Source organism: Mustela nigripes, chromosome X, assembly GCF_022355385.1.
Source record: "Mustela nigripes isolate SB6536 chromosome X, MUSNIG.SB6536, whole genome shotgun sequence".
Classification (NCBI taxonomy): domain Eukaryota; kingdom Metazoa; phylum Chordata; class Mammalia; order Carnivora; family Mustelidae; genus Mustela; species Mustela nigripes.
The window spans coordinates 9,513,034-9,525,275 of record NC_081575.1 but is presented as its reverse complement, the minus strand read 5'-3'; the positions used below and the strand labels follow the sequence as shown (position 1 = coordinate 9,525,275).

General features: G+C 38.9%; 1 long non-coding RNA gene across 1 annotated transcript in view; it reads left to right on the top strand.

Moving 5' to 3' along the window:
• The window catches only part of LOC132006904 (uncharacterized), a 50,965-nt gene that overhangs the window by 5,124 nt on the left and 33,599 nt on the right, over positions 1–12,242 (top strand). Inside the window, exon 2 of the long non-coding RNA XR_009401247.1 lies at positions 8,638–8,804. This is a non-coding gene — a long non-coding RNA (uncharacterized LOC132006904). The remainder of the gene's footprint in view (positions 1–8,637; positions 8,805–12,242) is intronic.

Genomic DNA, 12,242 nt, shown 5'->3' with positions numbered 1-12,242 from the left:
GAGTCAGAGGAAAGCAGAACATCTGTGTGAACCAGTGTCATGTATCTGTGATTGACTACCTCCTTTTTCAGTTCCGAATGGGAGCTTCTATCTCTCTGATCTGACTCAAACTGAGTGATGTCTACCCACATAAGGTCTTCATGAGAAAAACTGTCCCCAGTCTCATGCCAAGGGATCACAGTATAGAAGAAAATGGCATCACAGAGAATGCCTACTGTATCTGCTGTATGTGTACAGCATTGTTGTTAATCATAGAGTTCCAGGGTTTAAAGGGACATTAAAATTCTTATGGTTTAACCACTCCCAGTCAAAGCTGAAATTTCCATCAGATGGACACTCAAAGCTTGAACAGTCAGCGATGGGGAGTTCCCTGAGGGTACATACATGCTCCAGTGAGCCACCTAGAGAATTTATTATGGGCGTTCTGCAATCTTTACTGGTTTGTAAATGTGAGCAAAACATAAAATGAGACATATGAGGATTTTAAAGGATACACAAAATTTGGAACCAGATGGACTTGGGGTGAAATTCTTGCTTGACTATTTAATAGTTCTATGATTTAGGGCAGTTAACTTTTCTCAGCATTCATTGTCTCCTCTGTAAAATGGGTATGACAAACTTAATCTCCCTGAGTTTTATGAGGAGTAACCAAGATAAGTTTACAAAACACCTAGAATGGTGTCTTTCTGGCACAGAGTTATTATTTGCTTCTATTCATAAGTAGAAAAAAATTCCTAGATACACAAAAAACAAAGAATGCTAATTGTATATGCATTTTCTACCTGAATATAAGGACGATATACTCTACCTGAGTATAAGGAGAGAAAAGGGTGATGGGATTATTTGCTTGTTTTGCTTATTTTTAATTGTTTCAAAACCTAGAAACCATTATGTTAAAATAAAAACATGGGTGTTTACACTTCTTGGTATCTTTTAGTTACTTTTGTATTTTCATCAATTAATAGTTCTTTTAGCCATTAACTTCAACAACAACCTCTGTAAAGCTGAGCATCACAAACACCACCATTATTTTTTTTTTAAAGATTTATTTATTTATTTATTTGACAGACAGAAATCACAAGTAGGCAGAGAGGCAGGCACTGGGGCGCTGAGCAGAGAGTCCGATGCGGGGGTTTGATCCCAGGACCCTGGGATCATGACCTGAGCCGAAGGCAGAGGCTTTAACCCACTGAGCCACCCAGGGGCCCCCATCATTATTTTTTAAGAGAATTCCTTCAGTCTTGCTTCCGGTCTAGAATCTCATCTTCTGTGCTCCAGAGCTACAAGAAGCAGGAAATATCATTTCAATGAAGGTCTTAGTCATGGCCTTGCAGGGAATATTAAAAATATGTTTTCCTAAATCCTGTTACTGAATATCTTTTTGGGAAAACAGAGAAGGAGACAAAAAATGGGGAAAAGGAGGCACAGTGTATATCGTTTTGATTTGTAGCATTATTTTTACCATGTGTGCAAAACAAGTTCAAGTGACTTAGGGGTACTAATTTTATCATTTTCTCCCTAGAAAACATGTATTTTTAGAAACTTAATGACATAAAGAACTAGCATTCTTCTGTCCATAAGATGATTTTGTCATGAGCATAGCATGTGTCATTTTAGAGAAAAGAAAGTCAGAATTGACAAGATGTGATACAATTATATCTAAGATCATCATCAGAGGCTCAATCATCCAGTAACTGTTCAGACAGATAGGATGACTACAGGCATGTGTCTGAGTTGCTGTTAATTGGCTTTTCGTAGAATACTCACTGTTGGAAATGTTGAACTCTAACTTAGACTATCTGGATTCTGTCTGTATTTCCCCATAGCAAAAATATTCTGATGTAAAAAACTGTTCAAGGTATGACCTCTAACCAAACTATTTTTCACAGAGTAAAAGTTGTTGGGCCTTGTACTTCTTATAGCTGAAGCTATTCAATAAAATTTCATTTTTATTATCTTTATGGATGAAAGAATATCCGGAAAACCAAAACTATAGGATCCAAGTACTCAGGGCAATGAGAAAAAAATTACAAATGGACCATATAATGATGACTCCTCTCATTTCTCTGCCTGTTTCAAGAGATGTGAGTTTCCTGAACCTTGAAGGGAGAAGAGCCTCACTGATAGCCACTCTTACTTCTCCTTGAGAGTCTGTCCTGTAAGACAAGTGGCAGGGTGTGCCTGTGGTGGGGCAATGAACTTGGGATCAGTTGTCTTCCTCATCTTCCACTGTTACCCCTCCATGTACTTAAAGATGGTGTCTGGTCAAAAGGGTAGGAAATGCCATTCTTCAGTTTAAAATTTGGTGAATGGTCAGACCTGTGCTGGACAGTTGGCCAGTGATGTTTTGCAAACCCAAAGACCTGTGACATAGGTTGAATGTCTCTAAGCACTAACATTTCAACTTGAAATGAAATCTATTGACAAAAGCGTCTATTTTGTTAGTATTTGCAAAAAGTTGTGGGATTTTATAGAAGAGAAATTGCTAAATGGTGGTATGTCTTGCAACAAAAGAAGTTGAATTTGGTAAACATACTGGAAACTATAAGGAAATAATTTCATATATTAATTTCATAGTAATGAAGGACTAGAAAGAACTGGTGATTAAGTGGATTTTAGCTCAAAAGGTAAATATTTTTTGCTCTCTCTTCTGGCTCATTATTAAATATTATTATGTAAGATATCGCCAATTCATTAGAGATTCTGCTTTTATCATTTATTAAGACTAGTGATATATAAATTACACATAATTCAAATCATTACCCACTTCAAGTAATTACTTTCTTTTTAAGCATGCGTTTTCCCTTCTTTCCTACTGATTGTAAAACATTTGTTCTCAGAACTTTTCTGGAAAAAGGCAAGCTTAATCCTCCGAGTTCCTAGAGAGCTACATTGCCTCTTAGGCCACATAGACATAAACTCTCCAAACTTGAAACACACCAGTACCACTTCCTCTTCTCATCCCCATCCCAACTGTTGGTTTGGTGGCTTCACATTGAAAGAGTCAAAATGTATACTGAAAATAAATGAACATACTTCACTCTTTTAGGAATAGGAAAAAAAAAAAAAAACACCTCTCCTTTCAGATTCCAAGAACTCGATGAATTCAAGAACATTGGAAGTTGAGTTAAGATACCCTGCAGATAATCTACTCAACCAGAACATTCAGTTCATTTTATATCTTTATTGAATACCTATTCCACATCAAGGCTCTGAGTCCCAAGGTGAAAGGCACTGCCTCTGTCCTCCGAGATCTCTTCCTTTAGTGATAAAGCAGATGAGACCATGTTGTAATAAATAATATTCTATAGTGTATCAAATGGAAGTGCCCTTGAACCACCGAATGCTCATTTTTGAACTTCACCAAATTTCTCACTTTCATTACCACTGTGAAATCCTATAGTCGAAGGCAGTTGTGGCAGGCTTCAATGGCACATATTCAAGGGAATTAAGAAAATCAGAACATTGCCTTCCATCAAACGGCAAGGTCAACAATTTGTATGTCCTTCTGGAGATGACATAGTCCAAAACTTTGGTATTCCTCCAGAATATAGAGTCAGAATTTACGGTGTGCCAGACATATTTGGAGAGGACATTAACAGGAAATGTTCTATAAAATAAGAAATTAAATCATGTAGAAGGGCCAGAAATTTGAACAACCAAGATAACCAAAAGAAACAAAATGAAAGAAGACACCAACACAATTAAGAATCTTTACAAATTTGATGTCCAAACTGTGAAAGCTACAAGAAGCCCATGTTGTTTAGCTTCTCAAGTGGAACTGAGCGCAACCTTACATACTGATTATGAAACAACAACCAAAAAAAAAAAAAAAAACCCCAACCTCTTCTCAGGAAATAAGAGCTATTAATCAATAATATCTTAAATATAAGCATGTTTGGTTCCACACTGCTACTTTTTTTTTAAACCAATATACACAAATTGCCACAACATTTAAATGGGTCATTTGAAAAAAATATTTCAAGAAAGAGAAGATTCTTACTAAAATTGTTTTGCCAGGACTGAGAAGTGGGTTCCTTTATATTTTTTGACTGTTTTAGTACATCAAAACAGACTGTAAATTTACTTCTTAGAGGTGGTTAGCCTTCGGATTCCTATTGCAATCTGACGTGATGACTTCTAATTGTTGTTTATGGATGTCAAGAGACTTTACACGTTTTTTTTTTTTTTTTCCGTTTGGTTTGCTCTGATTCTCTTTTTTCCGTGGTATTTAATTTGTGCATTTGCCAGTCCACCACCAATAAACAATTCTCAAGGGAATGTTGCATTTGAATTTGAGCAGATCCCATTAGAATTTTGGTAATCAGGATTTGCCATTACTCTTATCATTTCCAAGGCTTTACTGCATAAACAACCCCCTGCCTCGTCCCCTATTTGCTCTCTCTTCCAAAAAGGAAGAAAGATAGAAGGAATGCCAGAAAAGCAGCCGTTGGCATCTTACACTGAAGTCCTGTTTTGCTATTCAATCTACTTGTGATTGAATTTTTTTTACAAAATTATTTGGGAAGAAAGAAACATTTTCCCTGCTGTTGCTGTTGTATTATTATTTGACTGATTTTCAGTTTATTAGTCATTCATCTGGATTGGTGCCTGTGTATTTTCCCAAAGGTTTAATATGGAAAATGATTTCTTTGGCCATATTGAATCTTAGCTCAAAATTGTATCTTTTTCGTATCTAAGAAGCTTCACAGATATTTTCTTATTCATGCTCAGGATATTCTTGTAGATTATAATAAAAGATACTATGTTAACATAGGTTATAATATAAGAAACAGACTAAAGCAACCTTAATTAAGGTGGCCTTAGTCAATAAGTTAGGAGCCAGGAAAGAACAGTCCGATGTGCTATGATGTTCTTCTAAGACTCTTGAAGGCAGGTAAGTAGAATATTGTCATCAAGAGGGACCAGAAGGGTATTGGGACGCTGGGAGAAACTGAGCTCTGCTGACATGATCAGCAAATAACCAGGAAGCACCTACATCCCTTCTCTTTCCTCTGAACTTGCAGTCTCTCTCTAGCAGAATTTACCCCACTGACGAAACTTTAAGAGCGTGCTAGCAAGCAAAGGAGTAAGGCGATTTGTGGAGTCCCAGGGCCAGGATCACAGAGCAGTGTACAGAAGGGAGCATTTGGACCACCTGCTCTTTGGTTACTTAGTATCCATAGCCACCCTTCTACCCTCATTACCTTCCATACAACACTCTACGCTTTCTGTCCTTCCTCAAATGAAGATGCTTCTTCCTTTCCTCCAGTGTGAGATTCCAACAGTCCCACTGTCCGTCTCGAACTGCTACTAAGTACTCTTCTAAGTCCATGTAAACATGATATATTCTGAAGCCTATCTTGTACTTAACGTCCTTGTATAAAATAACAAGGAGCAAAGAGGAGAAAGGAAAAAAAAATGTGTGTGTGAATATATATGCAAATGTTACTACGCAGTGGATGCGTGTGTTTGTGTGTGTGCACACACACACACACACACCAAGCAAGGTTATTATGCAGAGCTGGGACAGGACTTTTTTCTTTCATGAGGCTGGAAATGACTTAAGTCCTTCCTACAATACCCCTTCTAGGTTTCCTTTGCCTTAAGTCAGTACTCAACTAGTTCTTGTTCTTTTCCTGATACGGCGTCCCAAACCTTCACTCTCGTAAGCTCTGAATGCTTAGTCCTGTCCTTCAACTCTTTTTCAAAGCATTAGTTTTCCACTAACCTTTTCTATTGGTCATGAGAGTCTAACGAGGCAGCAAGGAAGAACCAAGAAGACAGGTTGAGACATAACGCTTTCCACTTACATTGTGTAGCAGCGATCACAATTATCCTTGGTAATTAGGATGAATCTTCTGTGAGGGAAAATGTACAGGTGTCAGGCGACTTTCACTGGGATATCGTTCAATAATACTGGTTACTAAACTACAGCTTTTTTAAAAAAAGATTTTATTTATTTATTTGACAGAGAGAGATCACAAGCAGGCAGAGAGGCAGGCAGAGAGAGAGTGGGGGAAGCAGGCTCCCTGCAGAGCAGAGAGCCCGATGTGGGGCTCGATCCCAGGACCCTGAGACCATCACCTGAGCCAAAGGCAGAGGTTTAATCCACTGAGCCACCCAGGCACCCCTAAACTGTTTTTGATGATGCCGGTCCTCTAGATCTCTTGGCCTGTTAGGGCCATAGGAGGCAACATGAGCTGTTGCCCTGAAGAGCGACGCAGTGGAAAGACCGGTAGCACACACTGTCCTGGGCACCCGAGTGAAAAACACGGATAACTCAGGAGATTGATTTTGGTTAGACTTTTCTGATAAAGATTTAATGTCGCTGTACTGATTTCCAAGTCTGCACTCACCTTTCATTTGTGATAGTCTGAAACGAAGACTATGTCTAGTTGATTATAGGACAGCAGGTAGATTTGACAGTTAAATAAAAGATCAACTTAGGGAAACCACACTGGCTTTCCACAAGCTAACTACCTTCGGCTCGAGCAGGCTCTCTGAAACTTTCTCCTTTTTCCTTTACGGAAGCTTCACACATTACCTTGTGTCTCTCTTGTCTTTTTTTTATTTCTGCAGCCCAGGACGGTGCTCTTCACTCTAAGACTAGGTGCAGGATAGGATTTTGCAGTTTTTCTCTTTTTTGACCCCTCAAATATTCTTCTTAAAGGGTTTTGCTGTTAATTGCTATGAGAAAGAAGATTGAGGCCAACAGAAGTACCACGGTAGGCGGTGCCCTGATGGCTCCGTCTATTGAGCGTCTAACTCTTGATTTTGGCTCAGGTCATGATGTCGGGGTCATGGGGGTCAAGCTCCAGGTCAGGCTCCGGACTCAGTGGGGAGTCTGCTTAAGGACTCTCTCTCCCCTGCCTCTGTCCCTCTCCCCGCTCCCCCCAACTCTCAAATAAATAAATCCTTAAAACAAATAAAAGCAGAAGTATCACTGCTTCAATTCATTTAACAAATCATTTTGGAACACTCAGCAGTTCATGGAAAGTATATGACGATGGTGAGAGAGCTCTCAGATATCTTTCAGTTACGAGAGTGGTTGTCCCTGCTCTATAATTTCCTACTCTCCTGCTAGATTACGATACTCTCAGTGTTTTCTAAAGCAGGAAAATCCCTGCCACCAAATTTGATATTAAAAGATTATTTAAAATCAGAACGGCTTCAGAAACACTGCACCCTATGTCCCTGGATGTCACTGAACTTAGACTCCAGTTCAAAGCAGTGGATTCAGGCTTGCACCATCACTCTACTTGGGAAATTTGGTCATAATTTTGAGCTTGTAGAAACTTCTCTCTCTTCCAGGATCATTTTCATAATCTCTGACTATGTCCCTCTCTGCCACCTGAAGTTTCCTTTCATGATCTCCTTGCCTAGGGCAAGTGGCTTCCTCCCTGCCTTCATTGCTTTCATCTCTCTGGTGCGTCTCCAAATCCAAGAAGTCTTACTCTCTTCCCTGTTTCTGGTCTCTACACTGAATGAATAATTTTCCTAAAAAACATTAAGGAACCATATTTCAAGACCAGTTCTGTACTCAAGCACAATGTGATTTTGTTTTTTACTTATTGTTCTAGGTTAATGGACCTTCGTCTGCGGGCTGGATCTTTTTCTGCCTCTCATTCACGATCATGGAACTTGCGTTGTGTCAGGCACTTGTTTTAGGTGGTTTTTATGTGCAGTTCGACCCTATTCTCATAACAGCCCAATGACGAAGATGATTTTATTAGCTCTATTTTATAGAAGAGGGAACTGAGGTCCACAGAGAGTGCGATCACTTGTTCCAGGCCACATGGAGGCTGTGTGAGCCCAAGGTTTGGTGTAGTTGTCTTTTTTCCCCCCAAGGTTTTGCTTCTACCATCATTTTTTTTTTTTTTAAGAGAAGGAGACAGGGAGACACACACACACACACACACACACACACACACACAGAGCGCTCAGAGGAGGAGTAGAGGGAGAGAACCAGACACTTAACCAACTAAGCCCCCCGAGCACCCCGCTCCTACCATCTTGTAAGCTAACTCACTGCTGCAATATATGGGTTCTTTGTAAGATTTAACTGGGTTCAAGAGCAACAGGAGTCCATAGTTCATGTGGTTGCCACACATGCAAATAGGCTCCTTTCACGAAAACGCAGGGCTTGTAATCAAGAAGGTGATCATTTTGTCGCACGTGAGATGAGAAGCCACTGAATAATAATAGAAAAGGTTAAAATTTCTGTACATTTTCAGAGGAGAGGACTATGCAGAGCAAATGCATGTTATAGAATGTCTTTGAACTCACATTAAAGTGGCATCTTAGAATTTTCCACAAGTGGAATGAATGGGCTACTGTGGAAGAATGTTGGTTACCTGTTTCTTGCAGGATTCAAAAGGCTGAGAAGTCACTTTTGGGGAATGTTGAAGAAGAGAACCAGTATTAAATTAGTCACACCCAACGAAATGCTTTGATCTATGGTAAATACTAGCATATAGGCATGCAATGAATGTCACTGTTTATGGCCACTATTTCCAAAAGACAGACTCTGCACCTTACCAGTTCTCATCTTTAGTCACTTACTGCCTGAGCCTTTCCTCTTTGGCTAAACCTGACCACTTCCCTGTTATCTCTCCCACCCCCCGGAATTTTTAGGTATTTGCCTCTGAGGCTCCCTTTGCCTGGAAGCCTTTCCGAGTTCCATCCATGTCTTTGGAAGTCCTGACAAAATGCTTCAACCTGGATCCCAAATGTCATCCCCTCAACAGAGCCTGTAATCGAGCTTTTCAGCCCATCAACCTGTTGTGCTTCCTCCAAACAGTGTAAGTACTTCACTACCTTTTACAGTCTGTTGTACCCAAATCCTTCCCCCAGCAAATTGTTAAGACTTCTTATGGGACCATTTTCTTAATCCATTTTTGTATTTGCCTCCTCTTATCCCCATTTAGCAGCATGTAGGTTGTATATTCCAGTACCGGGCACAATCTGCCTGCTTGGTACCTGTCAGTCAAATGGAGCGGAATGGAATTATAGGTCGTTGTGTTCAAATGTGAAGACAACATGTGGACCTGACTCACACCCTGAGCCTCATTTGGGGTGAGCAGCTAATAGATATGTGGAGACTTTTTTCTAGAAAACCCATTTCTAAGATACATCCAGAAAGTTCCAGTAAAAGAACTGGAAATTAAAGAAAAACAAGTCAGAGACAGTTTTGGCTTTCATACCTGAACTGTTCACACCTATAAGCAAGGGCTTATTTCTCTTCACTTGGATTTTTTTTTTTTTGCCAGTGGCCTGTGACCTGCAGGGAGTTTTTCTCTTATTCCCTCTGCCAGCTGGTGAATCATTACAGCTTCCATGCCCCATACTAAATCAAGGTATCTCGCAAAGCTGCCTAAACCACTGATTCCTAGATAACTTCTAATACTTATTAGCAAATTATGGTGATGACGGCATCAGAATTTTAAATGACTTATGTTGTCCCTCAAAATAAATCCCATTGTAATTCACGCAAATTATTGTAGAAGGTTTCTGATGGTAAATTCAAAGTACTTGAATCATCTTTTCTTTAAATAATTTTTAATCAGCCAACATTATACAATCTTGCATGCAATTACAAATGTCATAGATAGTGGTTGAGGAATCTTTATGTTTCAGCATTTTAAAAATCTATTTTTGGCTTAGAGTTTTCTGTTAAATCCTAATGCTTTTGTGGTGTCATCTATTTCAAGCTTATGATAGGCATCAAGGCAAGAGCAGGTGGGAAGATTAGCAAATCTTATAGGTAGGATAGTAGAGTTAAGGCCATGACTTATCACTGTTATTCATCTGTATTTGCTTTCATTTAGGCATATGAAATTACAACTTAATTTAGCAAAGTTTTTTTTTTTTGCAATAATCAATTCTATCATGAAGCACAAAATGTTCTTTTTTCATATTTGTAACACATCTCATTTCATTCTTTACTCTCCATTTCTATTTTCCTTCATCTAGGCTTTTTTTTTTTTTTTTACATTAAATGTTTTTGGCTACCCCAGCCCATCAAATACCCCTTAAGTTCCCCCAGTGTCTTTGAGTTTACCCAGACTGCTTATAGAATAGTCAGCCTTTCACTTTTCCAGCCCCATTCGGCCATAGACCTTCTTTCCATTCTTCAAAATCCACCTAACAATGTAGTTTCCTAAAATGCTACTGAATGATGTTTTCTTTGTGATCATTTCACTCTGTACATGTCTTGCTTTGATGGTTTGATTCCAGTTTTGTGTCTTTTTTTGTTGTCTGATTAAGGTTGCTAGTTCCAAGAAGCCATCTGTGTGATTCACTTTGTGTAAGGCCATGCAAAATTTAGCTCCCAATAATTTTTTAAAAAGCTTTTATTTATTGCTGGGGGAGGAGCTGGGGGAGAGGGAAAAGCAGATTCCACATTGTGTGTGGAGGCCAATGCAGGGCTTGATTCACAACCCTGAGATCATGACTTGAGCTGGACCCAAGAGTTGGACCCAACTGAGCCATCCAGGTAATTTTTAATGATGGATATTCCCTTTTAAGAAAGGCAACCAGGAACTATGCTTCATTCAATTTAAATCTATTGGTGGACAGAAAAGGTTTGCTTCATTGTACTGTAAGGGATTTGACTACATTAGTATTTGTCCTGTTATGACCTGTTACTAACAGGTTTCTGAGTTTTCAGAAAAGAAAAGAAGAGCAAAGAAATAAAAATTTCTTTGCATTGTTTGTTCTATGGCTGACTTAATATTAGGAAGCTTGCCCTTTAGTCATATAACCAGATTCTGGACCAAAGGTCTATACAGTCACGTTGAAAGGCATGCTATCTTTGAGTAACTCTGCTCAGATGTTAGCTAAAGCTATGTTCGAGGTATATTCCACTATGTACACTAATGTCATGACCACTCATGCTAATAGTGTCTGGTACAGGTGCACAGGTAACATTCAGAGAATGTTATCAGACAGGTGTGTACTTAGAAAAGACTGCCCACCGTACAACCCTTAAATACACTAAGATGTTTAAAATAAACCTAGCGCCTCAGTTTTGGTGTGTTGTCATAATCCACGCCAAGAAGGTAAACAAAGTTTATAAAAAGTTCCTTTTCACGTGTTCTGTTTGAAATCTGCTGGCACCTTCAATTTTGACTATTTAAATACAGCTTCCTCTATCACAGCTGGTTGCCTGTGAATGAGAAATATTTAAATACCCTGCTAAATTTTCTAAATGGAATTTTTAGAAATTCCACATTATGCATCTGCATATGCAATTTCAGCTAAATCATAATACAGCATAGTAGCAATATATTTCTTACTTTGGTAATTACTTTATTAGCTAATTAGTATTGAAACAGATTGCCAGAATACCTAATACGGTTTCTTAACTGCTGCTTAGTGTTAAATACCACTAGTAATTCACTGGATTTTTAAATGTTTTGTCATAGTAGTAATAATTGCAAATGCATTGAAGTTAGTTGCCTGTACTCTTACGGTGGGGGTGGTATGTGCCTCCCAACCTTTTTGAGAGAAATGAAGGACTGCAATATTTACCCCCCTTAACAAGTTACCTGGGATGAATTTGATGAGCCTAAGATAGCTAGGAAATTCTCCAGTAAGATCAGTATGTCAGATAGTATAAAGAGGCCACGTTATTTTATTTTATTATTTGTTATCTTTGTATACCTCCTATCACCTAGGGCGGTTCATTGCACATAACAGGTAGTCAAAAATAAGGTTTGCTGAATGAGTGAATGGGTCTCTAGAAGTCCAAGATCTGTCCAGGCAGGGGTGGGTACACAGATGCTAAGTGCTTATTTACCTTTTTCTCTATCCCCTTAGGAAATATGAACTTTTGGGTGGTTTGCATACATTTCTATCTAAGCCAGAGATCAAGTCGGCTGTGTATCAGCATGGACCTTGCCCTTAAAAAGGTGTATTTGGCTAGAGTGACAAAAATACGTATAGAGTGCTCAAAAAAGGTAGAGTCCCTGGAGTGACAGACCCGTACATGTATATTCATCCTATAAGTTTTGTATATGTATATACTTATAATAAAAATACTCATGTTGGAAATCTTTAACATATAGCTTCAAGAGACAAATTCTGAAAATGTTCACCATCAGCTTTATACTCAGTTCCTTAGTCTTCTCACATCTACATAGATATCACAAGTGAGGGAGACAAACCATAAGTGACTCTTAATCTCACAAAACAAACTGAGGGTTGCCGGGGGGAGGGGGTTTGGGAGAAGGGGGTGT